The sequence below is a fragment of the Schistocerca serialis genome, chromosome 7, assembly GCF_023864345.2.
Source record: "Schistocerca serialis cubense isolate TAMUIC-IGC-003099 chromosome 7, iqSchSeri2.2, whole genome shotgun sequence".
NCBI classification, from domain to species: Eukaryota; Metazoa; Arthropoda; class Insecta; order Orthoptera; family Acrididae; genus Schistocerca; species Schistocerca serialis.
Window position 1 is genome coordinate 386,599,333 of NC_064644.1, and position 22,466 is coordinate 386,621,798.

Below are 22,466 nucleotides of genomic sequence, written 5' to 3' on the forward strand. Positions count from 1 at the left end.
GGTAACAAAAATAAGGAAAACAAATTATAGTACAATAGATGGAAATAGGAGGGTATGCATTTCCGGCGTTACATACCCATCTAATCTTCAGCATTCTTCTGTAGCACCACGTTTCGAAAGCTTCTATTCTCTTCTTGTCTAAACTATTTATCGTTCATGTTTCAGTTACATACATAGCTACACTCCATACAAATACCTTCAGGAAGAACTTCCTGACGCCCGCATCTCGTGGTCGTGCGGTAGCGTTCTCGCTTCCCACTCCCGGGTTCCCGGTTTCAATTCCCGGCGGGGTCAGGGATTTTCTCTGCCTCGTGATGGCTGGGTGTTGTGTGCTGTCCTTAGGTTATTTAGGTTTAAGTAGTTCTAAGTTCTAGGGGACTGATGACCATAGACGTTAAGTCCCATAGTGCTCAGAGCCAGCCAACTTCCTGACTAATGTATACTCAATGATAAAAAATTTCTCTTCCTCAGAAACGCTTTCCTTGCCATAGCAATTCAACATTTTGTATCATCTCTATTTCCACCATTATCAATTATTTTGGTTCCCAGATAGCAATCCTTATCTGCTACTTTAAGTGTCTCATTCCTAAACTAATTCTTTCAGCATCACTTACTTTAATTCGACTACATTGAATTACCCTGGTTTTGCTTTTGTTGATCATCTTATATTCTCCTTTCAAGACATTGTCCATTCCGTTCAGCTGCCCTTCCAGATCCTTTGCTGTCTCTGACAGAATTACGATGTTCAAAATGTTCAAATGTGTGTGAAATCTTGTGAGACTTAACTGCTAAGGTCATCAGTCCCTAAGCTTAACACTACTTAACCTAAATTATCCTAAGGACAAACACAGACACCCATGCCCGAGTGAGGACTCGAACCTCCACCGGGACCAGCCGCACAGTCCATGACTGCAGCGCGTTAGACCGCTCGGCTAATCCCGCGCGGCAATTACGATGTCGTCGGCAAACTTCAAAGTTTTTATTTCTCCTCCATTGGTTTTATTCCTACTCCAAATTTTTCTTTTCTTTCCTTGACTGCTTGCTCAATATACAGATTGAATAATATCGGGGATAGACTACAAACATTTATCACTCCCTTCCCAACCACTGCTTCCCTTTCATGTCCCTCGACTCTTATTACTGCCATTTGATTTCTGTACAAATTGTAAACAGCGTTTCGCTCCCTGTATTTTATCCCTGCCACCTCCATAATTTGAAAGGGTGTATTCCGGTCGACATTGTCAAAGCTTCCTCTAAGTCTACACGTGCTAGAAACGTAGGTTTGCCTTTCCTTCCTAATGTACGTCGTAGGGCCAGTATCGCCTCGCGTTTTCCAACATTTCTACGGAATCCAAACTGATCTTCCCCGAGGTCGGCTTTTACCTCATTTTCCATTCGTCTGTAAAGAATTCGTGTTAGTATTTTGCAGCCGTCACTTATTAAACTGATAATTCAGTAATTTTCACACCTGTCAACAACAGCTTTCTTTGTGATTGGAATTATTATATTCTTCTTTAAGTCTGAGGTATTTCGCCTGTCTCATACATCTTGCTTACAAAAAGGAAGAGTTTTGTCATCGTTGGCTCTCCCAAGGCTATCAGTAGTTCCAGTGGAATGGTATCTATTCCCGGGGCCTTGTTTCGACTTTGGTTTTTCAGTAATCTGTCAAATTCTTCACGCACTATCATATCACCAATTTCATTGTCATCGACGTCCTCTTCCATTTCTGTAATGTTGCCCTCAAGTACCTCGCCCTTATATAGACCATCTATAATACTCCTTTCAACCTCCTGTTTTGTCTTCTTTGCTTAGGACTGATTTTCCATGTGAGCTCTTGATATTCATACATGTGGTTCTCTCTTCTCCAATGGTTTTTTTTAATTTTCCTGTAGGCAGTATCTATCTTACCCCGAGTGATATATGCTTCTACATCCTTACATTTGTTCTCTAGCCATCCCTGCTTAGTCATTTTGCACTTACTGTCGATCTCATTTTTTAGACGTTTGTTTTCCCTTTCGCGCGATTCATTTACTGCATTTTATATTTTCTCCTTTCATCAATTAAATTCAATTCTCTTCTGTTACCAAAGGATTTCTACTAGCCCTCGTCTTTTTACCTACTTGATCCTCTGCTGCCTTCACTATTTCATCTCTGAAAGTTATCTTGGCTACAATAACGTGTTCACAATGCTGTTCACCTACCTGCTCGATTAAGGGATCTGACATCCCATGCTCCGACCCGTAGAACGCCAGTTTTGTTTCTCCTGATAACGATGTCCTTCTGAGTAGTCCCCGCCCAGTGATCCGAATGCGGGACAATTTTACCTGCGGAATGTTTTACGGAAGAGGACGCGATCTTCATTTACCATACAGTAAAGCTGCACCACCTCGGGAAAAATTATGACTGTAGTTTCCCCTTGGTTTCAGCCATTCGCTGTAACAGCACAGAAAGGCCGTTTTGGTTGATGTTACAAGGCCAGTTCAGTGTATCATCCAGACTATTGCCCCTGTAACTACTGAAAAGGCTGCTGCCCCTCTTCAGGAACCACGCGTTTGACTGGCTTCTCAACAGACTCCCCGCCGTTGTGGTTGCACCTACGGTACAGCTATCTGTATCGCTGAGGCACGCAAGTCTCCCCACCAACGGCTAGGTCCATGGTCAATTTTTACGATAGCATTCAAAGTTTTTGGAGCAGTGTGGATAAGTAACTTCGCACGGAACCCTCTGTGAATGAGTCATACTCGCACTTACCCGATTTTGAATTTAAACAGGAAGCATCTGAATTTTACGTGCAATCCCTGTGTGACTCTAATCGGTAAAGGCTGAAGTTATAAACGAGACTTAAAACGGGCAGTGCAGTGGCAGGACGGAATCAGGCTACAGCCAAGTCGGGTGCTAATGGACTGCATGACGAGCAGCTTGGCAACGTATCAGTGACGACAGACCCCAAGTGCCGACAACTGGTCCTACACCCAACTCCCGACTGTTCGGCATGGCACACTAACATTGCTGTTACTATGAAATCACCCACCGAAGCAGTATTTTGACGTTGCCGAACCAGCTCGTCATCGTCGAACAGCCGGGCAGTTAAGTGACGTGAAGCCTGACCCGTTTCCCGGCCTGCCGAAGACGCAGACACCTCTACCTCCACAGGGACACGAACCGCTGTCTGCCGCTTAAGCGTCTGGGCGCTAGGGGCAGCCCCGCAGTTTCCGGTTGTCCCGAGAGTACGACCTGTAGGTCCAGCCATCTCTGCCTTCGCCGGTATATCTGGACGCCCCAAGCTCTGGATCGCGATGCAGCCTGACGTCACCGTAGCCATTGCTGCCGGCCACGCAATGAGGTGACAAAAGTCATGGGATGACGTTACGCACATATACAGATGGCGGTAGTATCGCGTACACCAGGTACAAAAGGGCAGTGCATTGACGGAGCTGTCATTTTTACTCAGGTGAGTCACGCGGAAAGTTTTCAGACGTTATAATAGCCGCACGACGCGAATTAACAGACTTCGCACGCGGAATGGTAGTTGGAGCCAGACTCATAGGACATTACATTTCGAAAATTGTTAATGAATTCAGTATTCCGAGATCCACAGTGCCAAGAATGTGCCGAGTATACTAAATTTCAGGCAACGGACAATGCAGCGGGCGACGGTCTTCACTTAACCACCGAAAACAGCGGCGTTTGGGTGTAGTTGTCAGTGCTAACAGACCAGCAACACTACATGAAATAACCACAGAAATCACTGTGGAACGTACGACAGACGATTGGAAAATGGAAAATCGTAGCCTGATTATTTGAGTCCCGATTTCAGTTTGTAAGAACTGATGTTCGGGTTCCATAATTGCAACCAGTCATGGTTTACTGCTTGCCTCCTCGGACAGACGTTTGTGCGATAAACTTTCGTGAAAGAGAACTTTATTTACCACGAAAAACTTCGTTACGAGCTATAAAGTGTCAAAAACTGATAATGACGAACTTTCTTTACAAAAGTATTACAAAAAATACTAATTAAATGTATCACGACCCACAAAGAACTGTTGTATGGGGAACTAATTTCTATGATCATTCTCATTCATAGAACAAATGCTCTGATAATTTTTTTTCTCACTTCCTCTTCGATTTATGATCATGCATCTTGAGCATGCTGGAGGCCAGACGTGACTGCTGTATGTGTAATATGGTAATTTCAAGCAAAAGATGAAATTTTACCTAATTTTGTACTCTCTTATTGTAGTATTTGCTATCTCCACCAGCCTGAGCTTTAAGAAGTCTCCGAATATTTTAAATAACGCAAGAGAGGTGCAGATGCTATTCATATTGTTGTCGGCCATCTTAAGACCGATAACGGTATTTCACTATATTTCTAACCTGCTTAATGATATCCAACTCAGACTTGTTTAAAACATAATACTAATAATACTCCTTCAGAGTGGATAGGTATGTTGCATAATTTCAAGGAATTTTACGTAAAAACATCGTTCTTGTGTGTGCTAATGGGCTCTGTGGCAAAGACGAAGTTATGTCAGTACTTAAAGAAAGCAAATATTTAACGAGAGAAGTTTCAAATATTACGAGATGGTACATGCAGTTGTTCATGCTAGGACGTAACCCATGATAGCTGGATATTTTATTAAAGAACTATATTTGGTATTTAATAAAAAGATAGCCCTGAGAGTGTAGTAGCGGAACGTATATAGAGGATTGATCCTGTACATTTCTAAAACCTCGGACATAAAATTAGAGCATTTTGTAACGTACCTAGAATCCAACACACCGCGTGTTCTTTTTAATTCTCTTCACTTATCTTTAGAAATGGTTTGATGGTATTGTTCAGCTAAATAGATGAATACTCATAACTGTGGTTCCCCCCCACCCTCGCCCCCCCCCCCCCCTACAAGGCTGTCTGTAAAATTCATAAACTTTGTGTAATTTAATAGGTTCGTTAACTGATATGAGGAAAATGTGTAGGTACTATCTAATAACTAGGTTATGTCTCCTTTTTTAACTGTTGTGTCACACATGAATTTTCGCTAGTACGAGTAACAGACATTCTCGGACTGTACGTTGTTAAATGTTGCGGGTGAAGATCCTTTTTCCCAACAAGTAATGGAATAATTCAGTAGATAAAGTTTGGGAGTAGGCCTTTTAATTCTGCTGGTTTCTTTTTTTCGCGACCATGCCAGCTAGGAATATCTTGCGCCAATGCTGTTCACACTAGCGAATAGGATTTCATAAATTAAATAGTAAGCAGGTCCTGAATAATTAACACAATTCGTAGCTATCTCAGTGAGACAGCCTTACTAGGGACTAAGAAAACTTCCTCCACGCACGTTATTACGCTCATGCAGTATGACTCACTCACATTTCGTTGCAAAACCTGCTAATAACGTATAGAAAAGATATTATCAGCTTTAAATAATAATGAATTACACAGTGTGAGAAATAAATTCAGAGGCTATTATTGTTCGTACTCAGTCGCATTAACACGTGCGCCTTAACCGTACAAGGCCAGGAGAAGGAAAGGTGAAGAGGAAAATGACAGGTGACGGAGGTCAGACAAAAGACGAATATTGATTTTAAAAAGATGGCCCTATTGCCCACTCTATTCCTCCGAAGTTTAACTGGCACAATTTTAACTGTTTTACGTTTGAAATCCATAAGTTCTTATCTTATGTAGACAACCTACTCTACACTCAGACTGTTGTATCTGTTCTAAAAAGAAATGAATTTTATCTAAACAAGAAAATAAAGAAAAAATGCTGTTGTGCCTCTATGGCGTGAAAATAAGTTTTAATCATCTGAAAGAGTGTAAAATCAGAGTAGTGAAAATAATACACCGAAGCGGCAAAGAAACTGGTATAGGCATCCGTATACAAATACAGAGAGAGGTTAACAGAATACGGTACTGCGGTCGGCAACGCCTATATAATACAACAACTGTCTGGCGCAGTTGTTGGATCGGTTACTGCTGCTACAATGTTAGGTTATCAAGATTTAAGTGAGTTTGAACAGGGTGTTATAGTCGGCACACGAGCGGTAACTGAAGTTTTCCCGCACTATCATTTTACGGGAGTACCGTGAACGTCAGGAATCCGGTAACATCAAATCTTCGAATCACTGAGGACGGAATAAATCCTGCAAGAACGGGACCAATGACGACTGAAGAGAATCGTTCAACGTGACAGAAGTGCAACCCTTCCGCTAACTGCTGCAGAGTTCAGTGCTGGGTCATCAACAAGTGTGAGTGTACGAAACATTCATTCAACGAAACATCATCGATATGGGCTTTCGGAGCCGAAGGCCCACACGTGTACCCTTGATGACTGGGCGAAACAAAGCTTTGCGCCTCGCATGGGCACCTCAACACCGACATTGGCCTGTTGACTGGAAACATGTTGCCTGGTCGGACGAGTCTCGTTTCAGGTTGTATCGAACGGATGGACGTGTACGGGCATGGAGACAACCTCATGAATCCATGGACCCTGCATGTCGGTAGGAGACAGCTCAAGCTGGTGGAGGCTCTATAATGGTGTGGGGCGTGTGCAGTTGGAGTGATATGGGGCCCCTGATACATATACATACGACTCTGACAGTTGACACGAACGTAAGCATGCTGTGTGGTCACCTGCATCCATCCATGTTCATTGTGATTTCCGACGGACTCGGGCAATTCCGGGAGGACAATGCGATACCCCACATGTGCGTAATTGCTACAGAGTGGCTCCAGGAACGCTCTTCTGTGTTTAAACACTTCCGCTGGCCACCACACTCCCCAACATGAGACATATCTGGGATGTCTTGAAACGTGCTGTTCAGAAGAGATCTCCACCCCCTCGTCCTGTTACGGATTTATGGACTGCCTTATAGGATTCATGGTGTCGATTCCCTCCAGCACTACGTCAGACATTATTCAAGTCCAAGCCACGTCGTGTTGCGGCACTTCTGCTTGTTCGCGGGGGCCCTACACGATATTAGGCAGGTGTATCAGTTTCTTTGGCTTTTCAGTGCAGTACATATTAATAGATCATTCAGAGCAAATTACTGAGTTCTTACCTATAGCGCAACTAATGACAAGAATAAGCGATAGTCTGCTGTGATGGAAAAACAAGCAGTTTGCAACACCACTTGTTTTCGTGTAGTAAGTTGTGTATAGCACGAGTGCTATAAAAATACACTACTTTCACGTCAGGTGCTTTACTCCCTGCGACTGCTTGCAATTTTGTGGCCTTCCCATAGTTTAAGAGAAGCGTTTATGTTTGAAGCACAGATACGCAAGTGATATTCACCTTGATTAGCCCTTATGATTTTTGACAGGTGAAGCAGGTGAGATGGAAGAAAGCACGTTCTTCGAACGGAAATATCAGATGTTCAGAAAATTCGAAATAACCTCCTCCTTTTGTTTGTTGGTGCAATTTAAACGGTGCACTGTAGTTTCAGTTGGTTGCGCAACGCCGTCTTCGACGGTGATACATAATTTATTTCCTAGAGAGAGCAAGCACTGTCTATTCGTATACAGCTGTCGGCGGGGAGCTTGTGCATTAGTAACGACGTGCTGTATCACGGACTGCAGACCCGCTCTTGTTCGGTAATGTATGCCGGCGAGCACCCACGCTGGCAGAATGCACAGCATTCTGTGCACGTGTCATCTCTGGTCGCGAAATACGTTATCGCCTGCTCTCACGCGAATGCCAGTACACATACAAAAGAATGAACCGTTTCTACGGAAGGCCAGGAGGTGTCCTAGTTTCCTGCAACACAGGCGACGACTGAAATGCCACACTCGCTACTTGGACGAAAATCTACGTTCATACCCGCTGGAAAACACCGTGTGAGATACCAGACTAAGCATCAGAGGCGTGTAAACTCTGCAGAAAAATTCTACTTTCATCTCGCCAGAACGAGCTCTACACGATAGCTCACTATACATCATTGGAGTTTAGACTTAATAGAAAAAGTCTAGAATCATCCCTACTGAGATCATTGTGTGTTAGACCACACTATACATCATCGGCGTGTGGACACGGTACAAATTACGCCCCTCCCCACTGAAAGGCCTATGTGTGTGTGTGTGTGTGTGTGTGTGTGTGTGTGTGTGTGTGTGTGTGTGTGTGTGTGCGTGTGTGCGATGCTAACATCAGAAGCTCACAGAGTGAACAGAAATAGCTGCAGGACCTACAAATTGAAACATGGTGTCTGAGACTGCGAGGCTGGATATTGTTAGTCATGAATTTCGAAAAAAGTTATCGCAGGCTTTCGTCTAAACAAGTGTCGATACCTATGCCTGCTTTCCAAACGAAACTTGAAGTTTCTCGAAAAAAAGACTGAACTTTCCTAATGACTCTGGCCTGTCTGTGAGTCATTACGATTCGATGGGCAAATGAGCAGTTCAATTCGAGTTATTTTGAAAGCAGCTAGTCAACCGTCGGAGCAGAAGTCAATGGTATTCTTGATGGTTTAGCGTTTATTTAGTTCTCTGAAAGTTCCTTTTAGACAGAACACCTACTTGATATCAAATAAGAGCTTAGTTTCGGCTTCGATAGATACACTCCTGGAAATTGAAATAAGAACACCGTGAATTCATTGTCCCAGGAAGGGGAAACTTTATTGACACATTCCTGGGGTCAGATACATCACATGATCACACTGACAGAACCACAGGCACATAGACACAGGCAACAGAGCATGCACAATGTCGGCACTAGTACAGTGTATATCCACCTTTCGCAGCAATGCTGGCTGCTATTCTCCCATGGAGACGATCGTAGAGATGCTGGATGTAGTCCTGTGGAACGGCTTGCCATGCCATTTCCACCTGGCGCCTCAGTTGGACCAGCGTTCGTGCTGGACGTGCAGACCGCGTGAGACGACGCTTCATCCAGTCCCAAACATGCTCAATGGGGGACAGATCCGGAGATCTTAGCTGGCCAGGGTAGTTGACTTACACCTTCTAGAGCACGTTGGGTGGCACGGGATACATGCGGACGTGCATTGTCCTGTTGGAACAGCAAGTTCCCTTGCCGGTCTAGGAATGGTAGAACGATGGGTTCGATGACGGTTTGGATGTACCGTGCACTATTCAGTGTCCCCTCGACGATCACCAGTGGTGTACGGCCAGTGTAGGAGATCGCTCCCCACACCATGATGCCGGGTGTTGGCCCTGTGTGCCTCGGTCGTATGCAGTCCTGATTGTGGCGCTCACCTGCACGGCGCCAAACACGCATACGACCATCATTGGCACCAAAGCAGAAGCGACTCTCATCGCTGAAGACGACACGTCTCCATTCGTCCCTCCATTCACGCCTGTCGCGACACCACTGGAGGCGGGCTGCACGATGTTGGGGCGTGAGCGGAAGACGGCCTAACGGTGTGCGGGACCGTAGCCCAGCTTCGTGGAGACGGTTGCGAATGGTCCTCGCCGATACCCCAGGAGCAACAGTGTCCCTAATTTGCTGGGAAGTGGCGGTGCGGTCCCCTACGGCACTGCGTAGGATCCTACGGTCTTGGCGTGCATCCGTGCGTCGCTGCGGTCCGGTCCCAGGTCGACGGGTACGTGCACCTTCCGCCGACCACCGGCGACAACATCGATGTACTGTGGAGACCTCACGCCCCACGTGTTGAGCAATTCGGCGGTACGTCCACCCGGCCTCCCGCATGCCCACTATACGCCCTCGCTCAAAGTCCGTCAACTGCACATACGGTTCATGTCCACGCTGTCGCGGCATGCTACCAGTGTTAAAGACTGCGATGGAGCTCCGTATGCCACGGCAAACTGGCTGACACTGACGGCGGCGGTGCACAAATGCTGCGCAGCTAGCGCCATTCGACGGCCAACACCGCGGTTCCTGGTGTGTCCGCTGTGCCGTGCGTGTGATCATTGCTTGTACAGCCCTCTCGCAGTGTCCGGAGCAAGTATGGTGGGTCTGACACACCGGTGTCAATGTGTTCTTTTTTCCATTTCCAGGAGTGTATTTTGCCAGACAAAAATGCTTGAATGTTTTACGGAATTATGAAGAGTTATACGGGAGACAATTAAACACAATACGGAATTCTGCCCTTATTTAGTTTGACACATATTATTTTAATAAATGGTGTATCTATAAACATATAATACTAGTGTTAGCAATGTAACTGTTTGTCCTGATGGGATTGGGAACCGGGTAATCTGGATTATTAATGTTCCCTTCGAACACTGTTAGGGAACATTCAAACAAGTGCAGAAAGTGCTTGAGAAATAATATGGTTCTCGAAAAGGTGCCGGAAATTTACAAGATGTATGTAACGGTGGGCGTTGGGTCAAAATCAAACTGCGACGCCATACCTCACTACATGCTACAATGTTTGATTCCCAGGTTCTAATCACTCACGATGGAAAACCACGAACTTATATCTCCTGCAATGAACTGGATCACGTCATTGGAAGATCACTTACCAGAGTGATCCCGAACTCTGCCAGCCTTGGTAGCTGCGCAGTCAGCATGGCTGTTTGCTTATCGAAGGGGAATGGGTTCGATTCCCAGTCTGGTCGGGGACTGTCTCCACCAGATGTTGTGTCGTCGTTGCGCACTTATGGTCGTAACTGACATTACACTGTTGAGATGGCTGAATCGAATCTCCCAGAAAGCCAATAAATTGGAAAAACACGAAAAAAACACAACTCAATGAACAAGCTATCTGAGATTGTTGGGGATACCATCTGAGTACTTTGATGTAAGGGCCTCTCGGTTTCCGGGGGCTCGCTACAGAGTTACTGCATTTCGTTTGGTTTCTGGAGCCAATTAACTTTGTACTGTATTGCTTTGAAAATGGTGCACAACAGTGCAAGTGTTGACGATGTCTCTTACTTTCGTTTGTTCACGGTACCTGTTGTTGTTGAAACACGTATGTAACATAGCAGCGATGGCGAGGCATTGTAGCATCTGTGACCAGAGAGTATGCGCTTGACCGCGCGAGTGTTGCGAGCGGTTCTCAGTCTGTCAGTAGTCGTTGCGAGTCTGTCAGTAGTCGTTGCGAGTCTGTCAGTAGTCGTTGCGAGTCTGTAGCTCTGTCTAGTTGAGGGCAGTACTCTGTCAGTAGTCGTCGCGAGCAGTAGCTCTGTTCAGTGGCGTGCAGTACGCTAGTAGTCGTCATGCAGAGCGGTCGGTCAGTAGTAGCAGCCCAGTGCGGTTGTGTGATGTAGGCGGTCGGCAACACTGGTCAAGATGCTGAATGCTTAAGTATGTTACCATAAACCAGTCCTTATTTAGTGGGTATATGATTTAAATGCAGGACATTAATCTCTGTCATCAATTTCAGAAAGAAATGATGCATGTAAGAAATAAATTCAACAGAAATGGGAATTTCACCTACGGGATAAACGAAAGGAGATGCAATAACTTTATGAGGAAGAGTAAATGGATCAGGATTAACAAGCATTAACAAGACTATACTATACTCATCACAGAATAGCAGTCTTAACTAATTTTTTCTTTCAGAATACAAGGTGATTGATGCAGGCTGTCAGACTGAACTACACATCTTAGTTTTAGTGATGAAATATGCTAGAGATAAGGAATAGTTGTATAATGAGTAAGGAAGTGATTTTTTGCAGATGATAATGAATACTGATGAATAATGATGAAGGATATGGTATTATGAATAATGAAGTTTTTCTTTACAGGTGATGATAATAATGAAGTTATGATAATGTGGATAATGAAGTGATTGATAATGAAGTTTTTTCTTTACAGATGAGGATAATGTTGAAATTATGTATTTATGCTATGTAGTTATTTAAGTAACCAAAACGGCCTTGCTGTGCTGGTACTGCGAACGGCTGAAAGCAAGGGGAAACTACAGCCGTAATTTTTCCCGAGGGCATGCAGCTTTACTGTATGATTACATGATGATGGCGTCCTCTTGGGTAAAATATTCCGGAGGTAAAATAGTCCCCCATTCGGATCTCCGGGCGGGGACTACTCAAGAGGATGTCGTTATCAGGAGAAAGAAAACTGGCGTTCTACGGATCGGAGCGTGGAATGTCAGATCCCTTAATCGGGCAGGTAGGTTAGAAAATTTAAAAAGGGAAATGGATAGGTTGAAGTTAGATATAGTGGGAATTAGTGAAGTTCGGTGGCAGGAGGAACAAGACTTCTGGTCAGGTGACTACAGGGTTATAAACACAAAATCAAATAGGGGTAATGCAGGAGTAGGTTTAATAATGAATAGGAAAATAGGAATGCGGGTAAGCTACTACAAACAGCATAGTGAACGCATTATTGTGGCCAAGATAGATACGAAGCCCACACCTACTACAGTAGTTCAAGTTTATATGCCAACTAGCTCTGCAGATGACGAAGAAATTGAAGAAATGTATGATGAAATAAAAGAAATTATTCAGATTGTAAAGGGAGACGAAAATTTAATAGTCATGGGTGACTGGAATTCGAATCTAGGAAAAGGGAGAGAAGGAAACATAGTAGGTGAATATGGATTGGGGGACAGAAATGAAAGAGGAAGCCGCCTGGTAGAATTTTGCACAGAGCACAACATAATCATAACTAACACTTGGTTTAAGAATCATGAAAGAAGATTGTATACATGGAAGAACCCTGGAGATACTAAAAGGTATCAGATAGATTATATAATGGTAAGACAGAGATTTAGGAACCAGGTTTTAAATTGTAAGACATTTCCAGGGGCAGATGTGGACTCTGACCACAATCTATTGGTTATGACCTGTAGATTAAAACTGAAGAAACTGCAAAAAGGTGGAAATTTAAGGAGATGGGACCTGAATAAACTAAAAGAACCAGAGGTTGTACAGAGATTCAGGGAGAGCATAAGGGAGCAATTGACAGGAATGGGGGAAATAAATACAGTAGAAGAAGAATGGGTAGCTTTGAGGGATGAAGTAGTGAAGGCAGCAGAGGATCAAGTAGGTAAAAAGACGAGGGCTAGTAGAAATTCTTGGGTAACAGAAGAAATATTGAATTTAATTGATGAAAGGAGAAAATATAAAAATGCAGTAAGTGAAACAGGCAAAAAGGAATACAAACGTCTCAAAAATGAGATCGACAGGAAGTGCAAAATGGCTAAGCAGGGATGGCTAGAGGACAAATGTAAGGATGTAGAGGCCTATCTCACTAGGGGTAAGATAGATACTGCCTACAGGAAAATTAAAGAGACCTTTGGAGATAAGAGAACGACTTGTATGAATATTAAGAGCTCTGATGGAAACCCAGTTCTAAGCAAAGAAGGGAAAGCAGAAAGGTGGAAGGAGTATATAGAGGGTCTATACAAGGGCGATGTACTTGAGGACAATATTATGGAAATGGAAGAGGATGTAGATGAAGATGAAATGGTGGATACGATACTGCGTGAAGAGTTTGACAGAGCACTGAAAGACCTGAGTCGAAACAAGGCCCCCGGAGTAGACAATATTCCATTGGAACTACTGACGGCCTTGGGAGAGCCAGTCCTGACAAAACTCTACCATCTGGTGAGCAAGGTGTATGAAACAGGTGAAATACCCTCAGACTTCAAGAAGAATATAATAATTCCAATCCCGAAGAAAGCAGGTGTTGACAGATGTGAAAATTACCGAACTATCAGCTTAATAAGTCACAGCTGCAAAATACTAACACGAATTCTTTACAGACGAATGGAAAAACTAGTAGAAGCCAACCTCGGGGAAGATCAGTTTGGATTCCTTAGAAACACTGGAACACGGGAGGCAATACTGACCTTACGACTTATCTTAGAAGAAAGATTAAGGAAAGGCAAACCTACGTTTCTAGCATTTGTAGACTTAGAGAAAGCTTTTGACAATGTTGACTGGAATACTCTCTTTCAAATTCTAAAGGTGGCAGGGGTAAAATACAGGGTGCGAAAGGCTATTTACAATTTGTACAGAAACCAGATGGCAGTTATAAGAGTCGAGGGACATGAAAGGGAAGCAGTGGTTGGGAAGGGAGTAAGACAGGGTTGTAGCCTGTCCCCGATGTTGTTCAATCTGTATATTGAGCAAGCAGTAAAGGAAACAAAAGAAAAATTCGGAGTAGGTATTAAAATTCATGGAGAAGAAATAAAAACTTTGAGGTTTGCCGATGACATTGTAATTCTGTCAGAGACAGCAAAGGACTTGCAAGAGCAGTTGAACGGAATGGATGGTGTCTTGAAGGGAGGATATAAGATGAACATCAACAAAAGCAAAACGAGTATAATGGAATGTAGTCGAGTTAAGTCAGGTGATGCTGAGGGTATTAGATTAGGAAATGAGGCACTTAAAGTAGTAAAGGAGTTTTGCTATTTGGGGAGCAAAATAACTGATGATGGTCGAAGTAGAGAGGATATAAAATGTAGGCTGGCAATGGCAAGGAAAGCGTTTCTGAAGAAGAGAAATTTGTTAACATCCAGTATTGATTTAAGTGTCAGAAAGTCATTTCTGAAAGTATTCGTATGGAGTGTAGCCACGTATGGAAGTGAAACATGGACGATAAATAGTTTGGACAAGAAGAGAATAGAAGCTTTCGAAATGTGGTGCTACAGAAGAATGCTGAAGATTAGATGGGTAGATCACATGACTAATGAGGAAGTATTGAATAGGATTGGGGAGAAGAGAAGTTTGTGGCACAACTTGACCAGAAGAAGGGATCGGTTGGTAGGACATGTTCTGAGGCATCAAGGGATCACCAATTTAGTATTGGAGGGCAGCGTGGAGGGTAAAAATCGTAGGGGTAGACCAAGAGATGAATACACTAAGCAGATTCAGAAGGATGTAGGTTGCAGTAGGTACTGGGAGATGAAAAATCTTGCACAGGATAGAGTAGCATGGAGAGCTGCATCAAACCAGTCTCAGGACTGAAGACCACAACAACAACAACAACAACAACAGTTATTTAAGTATTTGTTGCAGTTTGTTTTGACAGCAGGTGTTATATTGCATAGTAGGATGACAGAAAGTTTTGGAAAGGACAGCTATGGAACACATTTTATACACATTTCACTACCTGTTAATTCGAAGTTCACTACTTTTCAGCATAGTGTGCGTTTCTTCTTTCAGGTTAATAATCCATTTTGTAATTTTTCCAAGAGAAGTTTTTCATGATACTTACTAAACCTGTTACTTATTATACCTGTTCTAGTACTTGCATTTTTTTTGTATTTTACCCATTTGTGTTTATCATTTATAAATGTGATCACATGTACTGCCTTGTTACATAACCTTGCTACAGCTGACTCATGACGAATGACGTTACCTATCCTCATTTGCTGCAATAGGTCAAAAGCAAATAATGTTATGTTTCAGCAATTAATTATCGATCCCAACGCAATGCATTGCTACCAAAAAAATGTATTACCAGTCCCACATAATGTCACTAGTTTATGATAATTCTGAATAATACTGATTAGCTCTGAATAGTATGTCGCTTCAGTAATGACTTCTTAATGAGACAAAAAAAAGTATATATTTAAGATAATGCTTTGTCACTAGCTAATAACTGCCACTGTTTATTGTAATGAGACTACTTATAATGCCCACAATTATTAATGCTATGATTGTAATTAACTGATTTTAATAATGACTTTGTAATGATCTGAATACTACTGAATGAGGAACAATGTTTTATTGTAATGAGACTACTTATAATGCCCATGATTATTAATGCTATGACTAATTAACTGATTTTTAATAATGACTTCGTAATAATCTGAATAATACTGAATGATGATTCCATTCAATACTTGCTGGCCACTGAGTGCCAATAATTAATGTCACTTGAAGAATTGTTATTAATTATGCCATTAATTAGCTCTTGTTTTCAATGTTCATACTTTGTTATTGGAAAGGAATGTGACTGTTTAATAATGCTTTATAATTAGTAAAAGACTAATGATTCTTACTATTGGAATGACACATGATTAATTAACGACAAATGATTAATTAACTGTAATTAGACAAATGATTAATTAACGACAAATGATTAATTAACTGTAATTAGACAAATGATTAATTAACGACAAATGATTAATTAACTGTAATTAGGAAAAGGCTAATGATTATTATTGGAATGACAACTGATTAATTAACTGTAATTAGGAGAAGGTTAATGATTCTTAATTATACTCTGTAACTGAAAAGAATGCGATTATTTCATAATGCTTTGTAACCAGGAAAAGAAGGCTACTGATTCTATGTAAAACAATTAATGAACATTTTTCTGTAATACTACATACTTGGTACAGAAATGTTCAATAACTGGGCTATGAATGCCACAAACTGCTAATTAAGTCTGTAATTGTCAATATTATGTGACTTGATGTCCTTCACCTCATAAGCTGACTACCCTGAATTACTGCAATGTCCATTTGTCCTGTTTATCCTAGTGATCATGGAGCACTATATTTGGTTTTGCACTAATTCTACGTTGGTGTGCCTTGTAAGAGTGTGGTGTTGACACGACATGCTGTCCACCACCGTGAGCAATGAAGACGTTATTATGGTCCCACTGTTTGGTGTACCTAATGTACTGCCAAAATGAAAACATGGAACATTACTACTACAGTTCAGTGTCTTGGCTACACTGATAAATTCTGATGGGAAAAGAACTTCAAGTTGTGTCACTTGGTGTTGTACTTCTGTGGAAAGATATGGACTTTCAGAACAGCTGTGTGCAATCTAAAGTGCTACAACCATGATGCAATCCTTCCCTTTTCTATCCTAATTCTTGTCACATAAGAAAATCATTTTTTTTTGGTAACATCATTTCTGTTCGTAGGTTATACATTTTTTTTCGATTCGCTGAACTCCAGTGCGAGTACACTTATGTCACTTGTCAACATAATATTTTGCCAGTCTGTTTATTTGTTCTGAATATGCTAAAGAATTTTTTTTCAGTGCCTGTGCACTTTATCTGTCAAATAATTTGTATGTACATTTTTCTGATTTGCTACTATGTTTTGTACTCACATTTTGTCTTTGTCTGATATATTTTGTACTTAGTGTGTGTGCACAACGTTTAAATATTCTGTAAGTTGAAGAATTTTGTTAATTAAAGAAAAATTTTGCCGCGCTTGGCAAGTCCAAATGACTCACCATCGCTGCCAAATTTTTGCCCCCCCAGTGGAGGGTTATGAAACACGTATGTAACATAGCAGCGATGGCGAGGCATTGTAGCATCTGTGACCAGAGAGTATGCGCTTGACCGCGCGAGTGTTGCGAGCGGTTCTCAGTCTGTCAGTAGTCGTTGCGAGTCTGTCAGTAGTCGTTGCGAGTCTGTAGCTCTGTCTAGTTGAGGGCAGTACTCTGTCAGTAGTCGTCGCGAGCAGTAGCTCTGTTCAGTGGCGTGCAGTACGCTAGTAGTCGTCATGCAGAGCGGTCGGTCAGTAGTAGCAGCCCAGTGCGGTTGTGTGATGTAGGCGGTCGGCAACACTGGTCAAGATGCTGAATGAGGTATACTGTTAATTAATATAATCATTAGATAATGTAAAAAATTTATTTATTGTAATTAATTTCCAACAAACGCCCCAATAATAATTTTTATTTCAAAAGCATTTTTTTCAAAAAATTTTATTTTTTATTGAACTAAAGATTTCGTTGCACTTCCCATTTCACTCCACTTTTTTTTTAAAGAAAAATTTCAGTAAAATCACCAAAAAAAAAAAAGAAATATTATTATTTGCAATGCAGTTCCTCCAAGCTGTGCGCACAAAAAAGAGCAGAAATTTGACATCCAGTTATTCTGAGGTAAGACTCTAATTCTGATTGTTTTACACAGGGCCAAAGACCGATGTTTCGGTTTAATTGAATTTTCTTATCACTGAATAGACTTTAATTTTTTGTGAGGAATTTATATTTGAGTCAGATTGCGAATTTCACATTTTTGTTGCCATTGTCAGTACATTTCATTGTGGGCAGGTTACGCTTACCGCAATGTCTATTAGGATTCATAATTAAATATTGTCTTTTTTTAAATTACATTGTGGGGAGGTTACACTCGGCTCCCATTTCTATTAAGTATTGTCATTTTTTCCTTTTAAAATTATTGTGGGGAGGTTACATTGTCAACAGTAACGCCCCCGTTACACGCGATATTAGGAACCACGTTTGGACGACAATGGATTGTGTGCGTTGGTCCTGTTCCTCGGACATCTCGGTCACCAGATATGACACAAATAGACTTGTTCTAGGGGCCCAGTTTACAAGACTCGCGTCGATACTCACTCAGACCTGATCGCTAGGATTATCGCAGTCACGGAAATAGTACACCAACTTCCTTGAATTCTTGAGCGTGTTAAGAGGTGCGTCGCTGTGATGACGGTAGTTGATATTATCACAATACCTATAAGGAACAGCTCTGTATTTGCTTTCTGTTATGGACATAACATTCCATTCATCCAAGAGGAATGCCATTTTCCAACACCATAATTTCATAATTTTCCTTGTTTATCTTTGCTAGAATTTCATTTGTAAGATATTCTACTTCTACATACAAACTCCGCAAACCACCCTACGGTGAATGGCGGAGGATATCACGTACCACTACTAGTCATTCCCTTTTCTGTTCCACTCGCCAGTGGAGAGATGGAAAATCGATTCTCTGTGAGCCTCTCTAAGCAGGTAGACTCAGATCACAACGTAGTAGTGACGAAGAGTAGGCTAAAGTTTAAAGAGATTAGTCAGCAAGAATCAGTATGCACTGAAGTGGGATACGGAGGTATTAAATAATTACGGGATACCCTTGAAGTTGTCTAAGGCTATAGATAGAACAATAAGGAGCAGCTAACGAGGCAGCACAGATGAAGAGGAATGGGCTCCCTAAAAAAAATCCACACAATTCCAAATACTGCAAGAGCTGACAAGAGTGAGAATTATCGCACAGTCAGCTTAACAGCTCATACATCGAATCTGCTGAGCCGCGCGAGGTAGCCGTGCGGTCTGGGGCGCCTTGCCACGGTTCGCGTGGCTTCCCCCGTCGGAGGTTCGAGTCCTCCCTTGGGCGTGGGTGTGTGTGTTGTCCTTAGTGTAAGTTAGATTAAGTAGTGTGCAAGCATAGTGACCGATGACCTCAGCAGTTTGGTCCCACAGAACTTACCACAAATTTCAAAATTTCCAAGCTGCTGACAAGAAAAACACACGCTCAATTTTCTTTCCATTCCTCTGTATGTTAGATGACGATCAGTTTGGCTTTAGGAAAGGTAAGGACACCAGAGAGAGAATTTTGATGTTGCGGTTTATAAAGGAAGCAAGACCAAAGAAAAATCAAGGCACGTTCATAGGATTTGTCAACCTGTAAAAAGCGTTCGGGAGTGTAAAATGGTGCACGATGTTGGAAATTCTGATAAAAGTGAGTGTAAGCTATAGGGAAAGACGGGTAATGTACAATACGTACGAGAGCCAAGAGGAAATAATAAGAGTCGACGACCAAGAACGAAGTTCTCGGATTAAAAAGAGTGTAAGAAGGGGATGTAGTGTTTCGCCACTACTTTTCAGTCTGTACATCGAAGAAGCAATGATGGAAATAAAAGAACGGTTCAGTAGTGGAATTAAAACACAGGGTGAAACGATATCAACGATAGGATTCGCTGATAACTTTGCTATCCTAAGTGAAAGTGAAGAAGAATTACATGATCTTTTGAATGGAATGAACAGTCTAATGAGTACAGAATATGGATTGACAGTAAATCAAAAAAGACGGAAGTAATGAGAAGTAGCAAAAATGAGAACAGCGTGAAACTTAACATAAGGATTCATGGTCGTGATGTAGATGAAGTTAGGAAATTGTACTACCTAAGCAGCAAAATAACCAATGACGGACCGAGCAAGGAGGACATCAAAACCAGACTAGGCCTAGCAAAAATGGCATTGCTGGCCGAGACAAGCCTACTAGTATCAAATATAGGCCTTAATTTAAGGAAGAAATGTATGAGAATGTACTTTTGGATCACAGCATTGTATGGTAGTGAAGCGTGAACTGTGGGAAAACCGGAACAGAAGAGAATCGAAGCACTTGAGATGTGGTGCTACAGACGAATGTTGAAAATTAGGTGTACTGGTAAGCTAAGGAATGAGGAGGATCTGCGCAGAATCGGAGAGGAAAGGAATATGCTGAAAACGCTGACAAGGAAAACGGACAGGATGATAGGATATTTGTTTAGACATCATGGAATGACTTCCGCAGTTCTAGAGGGAGCCGTAGAGAGCAAAAGCTGTAGAGAAAGACAGAGATTGGAATATACGCGTCAAATAATTGTGGACATAGCGTACAAGTGCTACCCCGAGATGAAGATGTTGACACAGAAGAGGAATTCTAGGCGGGCAGCATCAAAGCAGTTAGAAGAATGACGACTCAAAAAAGAAAATAAATAGCCTCAATACGATCCCTTATTTCACTCGTATTATCTTTGTGATCCTTTCGCGAAATGTGCGCTGGCGGCAGTATAATTGATCTGTATTTGGCTTCAACTTCTGGTTCTCTAAATTTCCGCAATGATGCAAAAGAGTGCGAATAGACCGTCGCCTTCCAACCAGGAATTCCCATTTTAGTTCCCGAAGTATCTCCGTAATACTTGTGTGTTGTTGGATCCCACCTGTAACAAATCTAACATCTACATCTACATCTACATGAATACTCTGCAATTCACATTTAAGTGCTTGGCAGAGGGTTCATCGAAACACAATCATACTATCTCTCTACCATTCCACTCCCGAACAGCGTGCGGGAAAAACGAACACCTAAACCTTTCTGTTCGACCTCTGATTTCTCTTATTTTATTTTGATGATCATTCCTACCTATGTAGGTTGGGCTCAACAAAATATTTTCGCATTCGGAAGAGAAAGTTGGCGACTGAAATTTCGTAAATAGATCTCGCCGCGACGGAAAACGTCTTTGCTTTAATGACTTCCATCCCAACTCGCGTATCATATCTGCCACACTCTCTCCCCTATTACGTGATAATACAAAACGAGCTGCCCTTTTTTGCACCCTTTCGATTGTGGATCACCTCACACTTTTCGTTATTTAGCGTCAATTGCCGCCTGCCACACCATACAGCAATCTTTTCTAAATCGCTTTGCAACTGATACTGGTCTTCGGATGACCTTACTAGACGGTAAATTACAGCATCATCTGCGAACAACCTAAGAGAACTGCTGAGATTGTCACCCAGGTCATTTATATACATCAGGAACAGCAGAGGTCCCAAGACGCTTCCCTGGGGAACACCTGATAGCACTTCAGTTTTACTCGATGATTTGCCGTCTATTACTACGAACTGCGACCTTCCTGACAGGAAATCACGAATCCAGTCGCACAACTGAGACGATACCCCATAGGCCCGCAGCTTGATTAGAAGTCGCTTGTGAGGAACGGTGTCAAAAGCTTTCCTGAAATCTAGAAATACGGAATCAACTTGAGATCCCCTGTCGATAGCGGCCATTACTTCGTGCGAATAAAGAGCTAGCTGCGTTGCACAAGAACGATGTTTTCTGAAACCATGCTGATGACGTATCAATAGATCGTTCCCTTCGAGGTGATTCATAATGTTTGAATACAGCATGCTTCTGAATTGCTTCGATGTCTTCTTTCAATTGGAGCTGGTGGGGATCCCAAACACTGGAGCAGCACTGAAGAACGGGTCGCCCTAGCGTTATGTACGCCGTCTCCTTTAAAGATGAGTCACACTTTCTCAATATATTCCCAGTAAAGAGACGTCTAGCATTCGCTTTCTCGACTGCCAACATGACGTGCTCATTCCGTGTCATATCCCATTCTAGCGCTACGCCTAAATATTTAATCGATGTGAGTATGCCAAGGAGCAAATTACTAAAACTGTATTCGAACGTTACATGATTGTTTTTCATACTCATTCACATGAACTTGAATTTTTCTGCATTTATCACACCAGGTAGAAATTCTGTCTATGTTATCTTATATACTCCTACACTCAGACAAGGATGGCAATTTAGTACACCTCAGCGTCATCAGTAAACAGCCGTAAATTGCTGTTCGTCGTGTCCGGAAGATCATTTACTAGTATGAAGGGTCCATATAGAGACTAAGAGCGGACTTATCACTCTTTCCTGTAGAATTCCTGGTGATGCCCTTGTCTCTTTTATTGCTTTCTGTGTGGAGAATCCTTTGCGAAAGCCTAACTGATTGGTGGTTGACAAGTTCTGCTCAGTTATATGAGTCAGTATTTTGTCACAGATCCCGTTATCAAATACTTTTGAGAAAAAAAGTGGGAGGAGTGGTGTGGTTCTGTAATTAGAGGTCGCTTCCTTATCTCCACTGCAGCAAGTCCGTCCAAAAATGTGCCCTGCATCATTGACTGATTACAAGTATAGTTTAATGGTAATCCTGGCAAGTCAACACAAGGTTTCAACATTCTGTTAGAATGCCGGCAGAATTACTGCTTTTTAGTAACCTGATGTATTCTACGATCTCCTTCTGTGATATCTTTTTTGGAACAATTGGCTCTT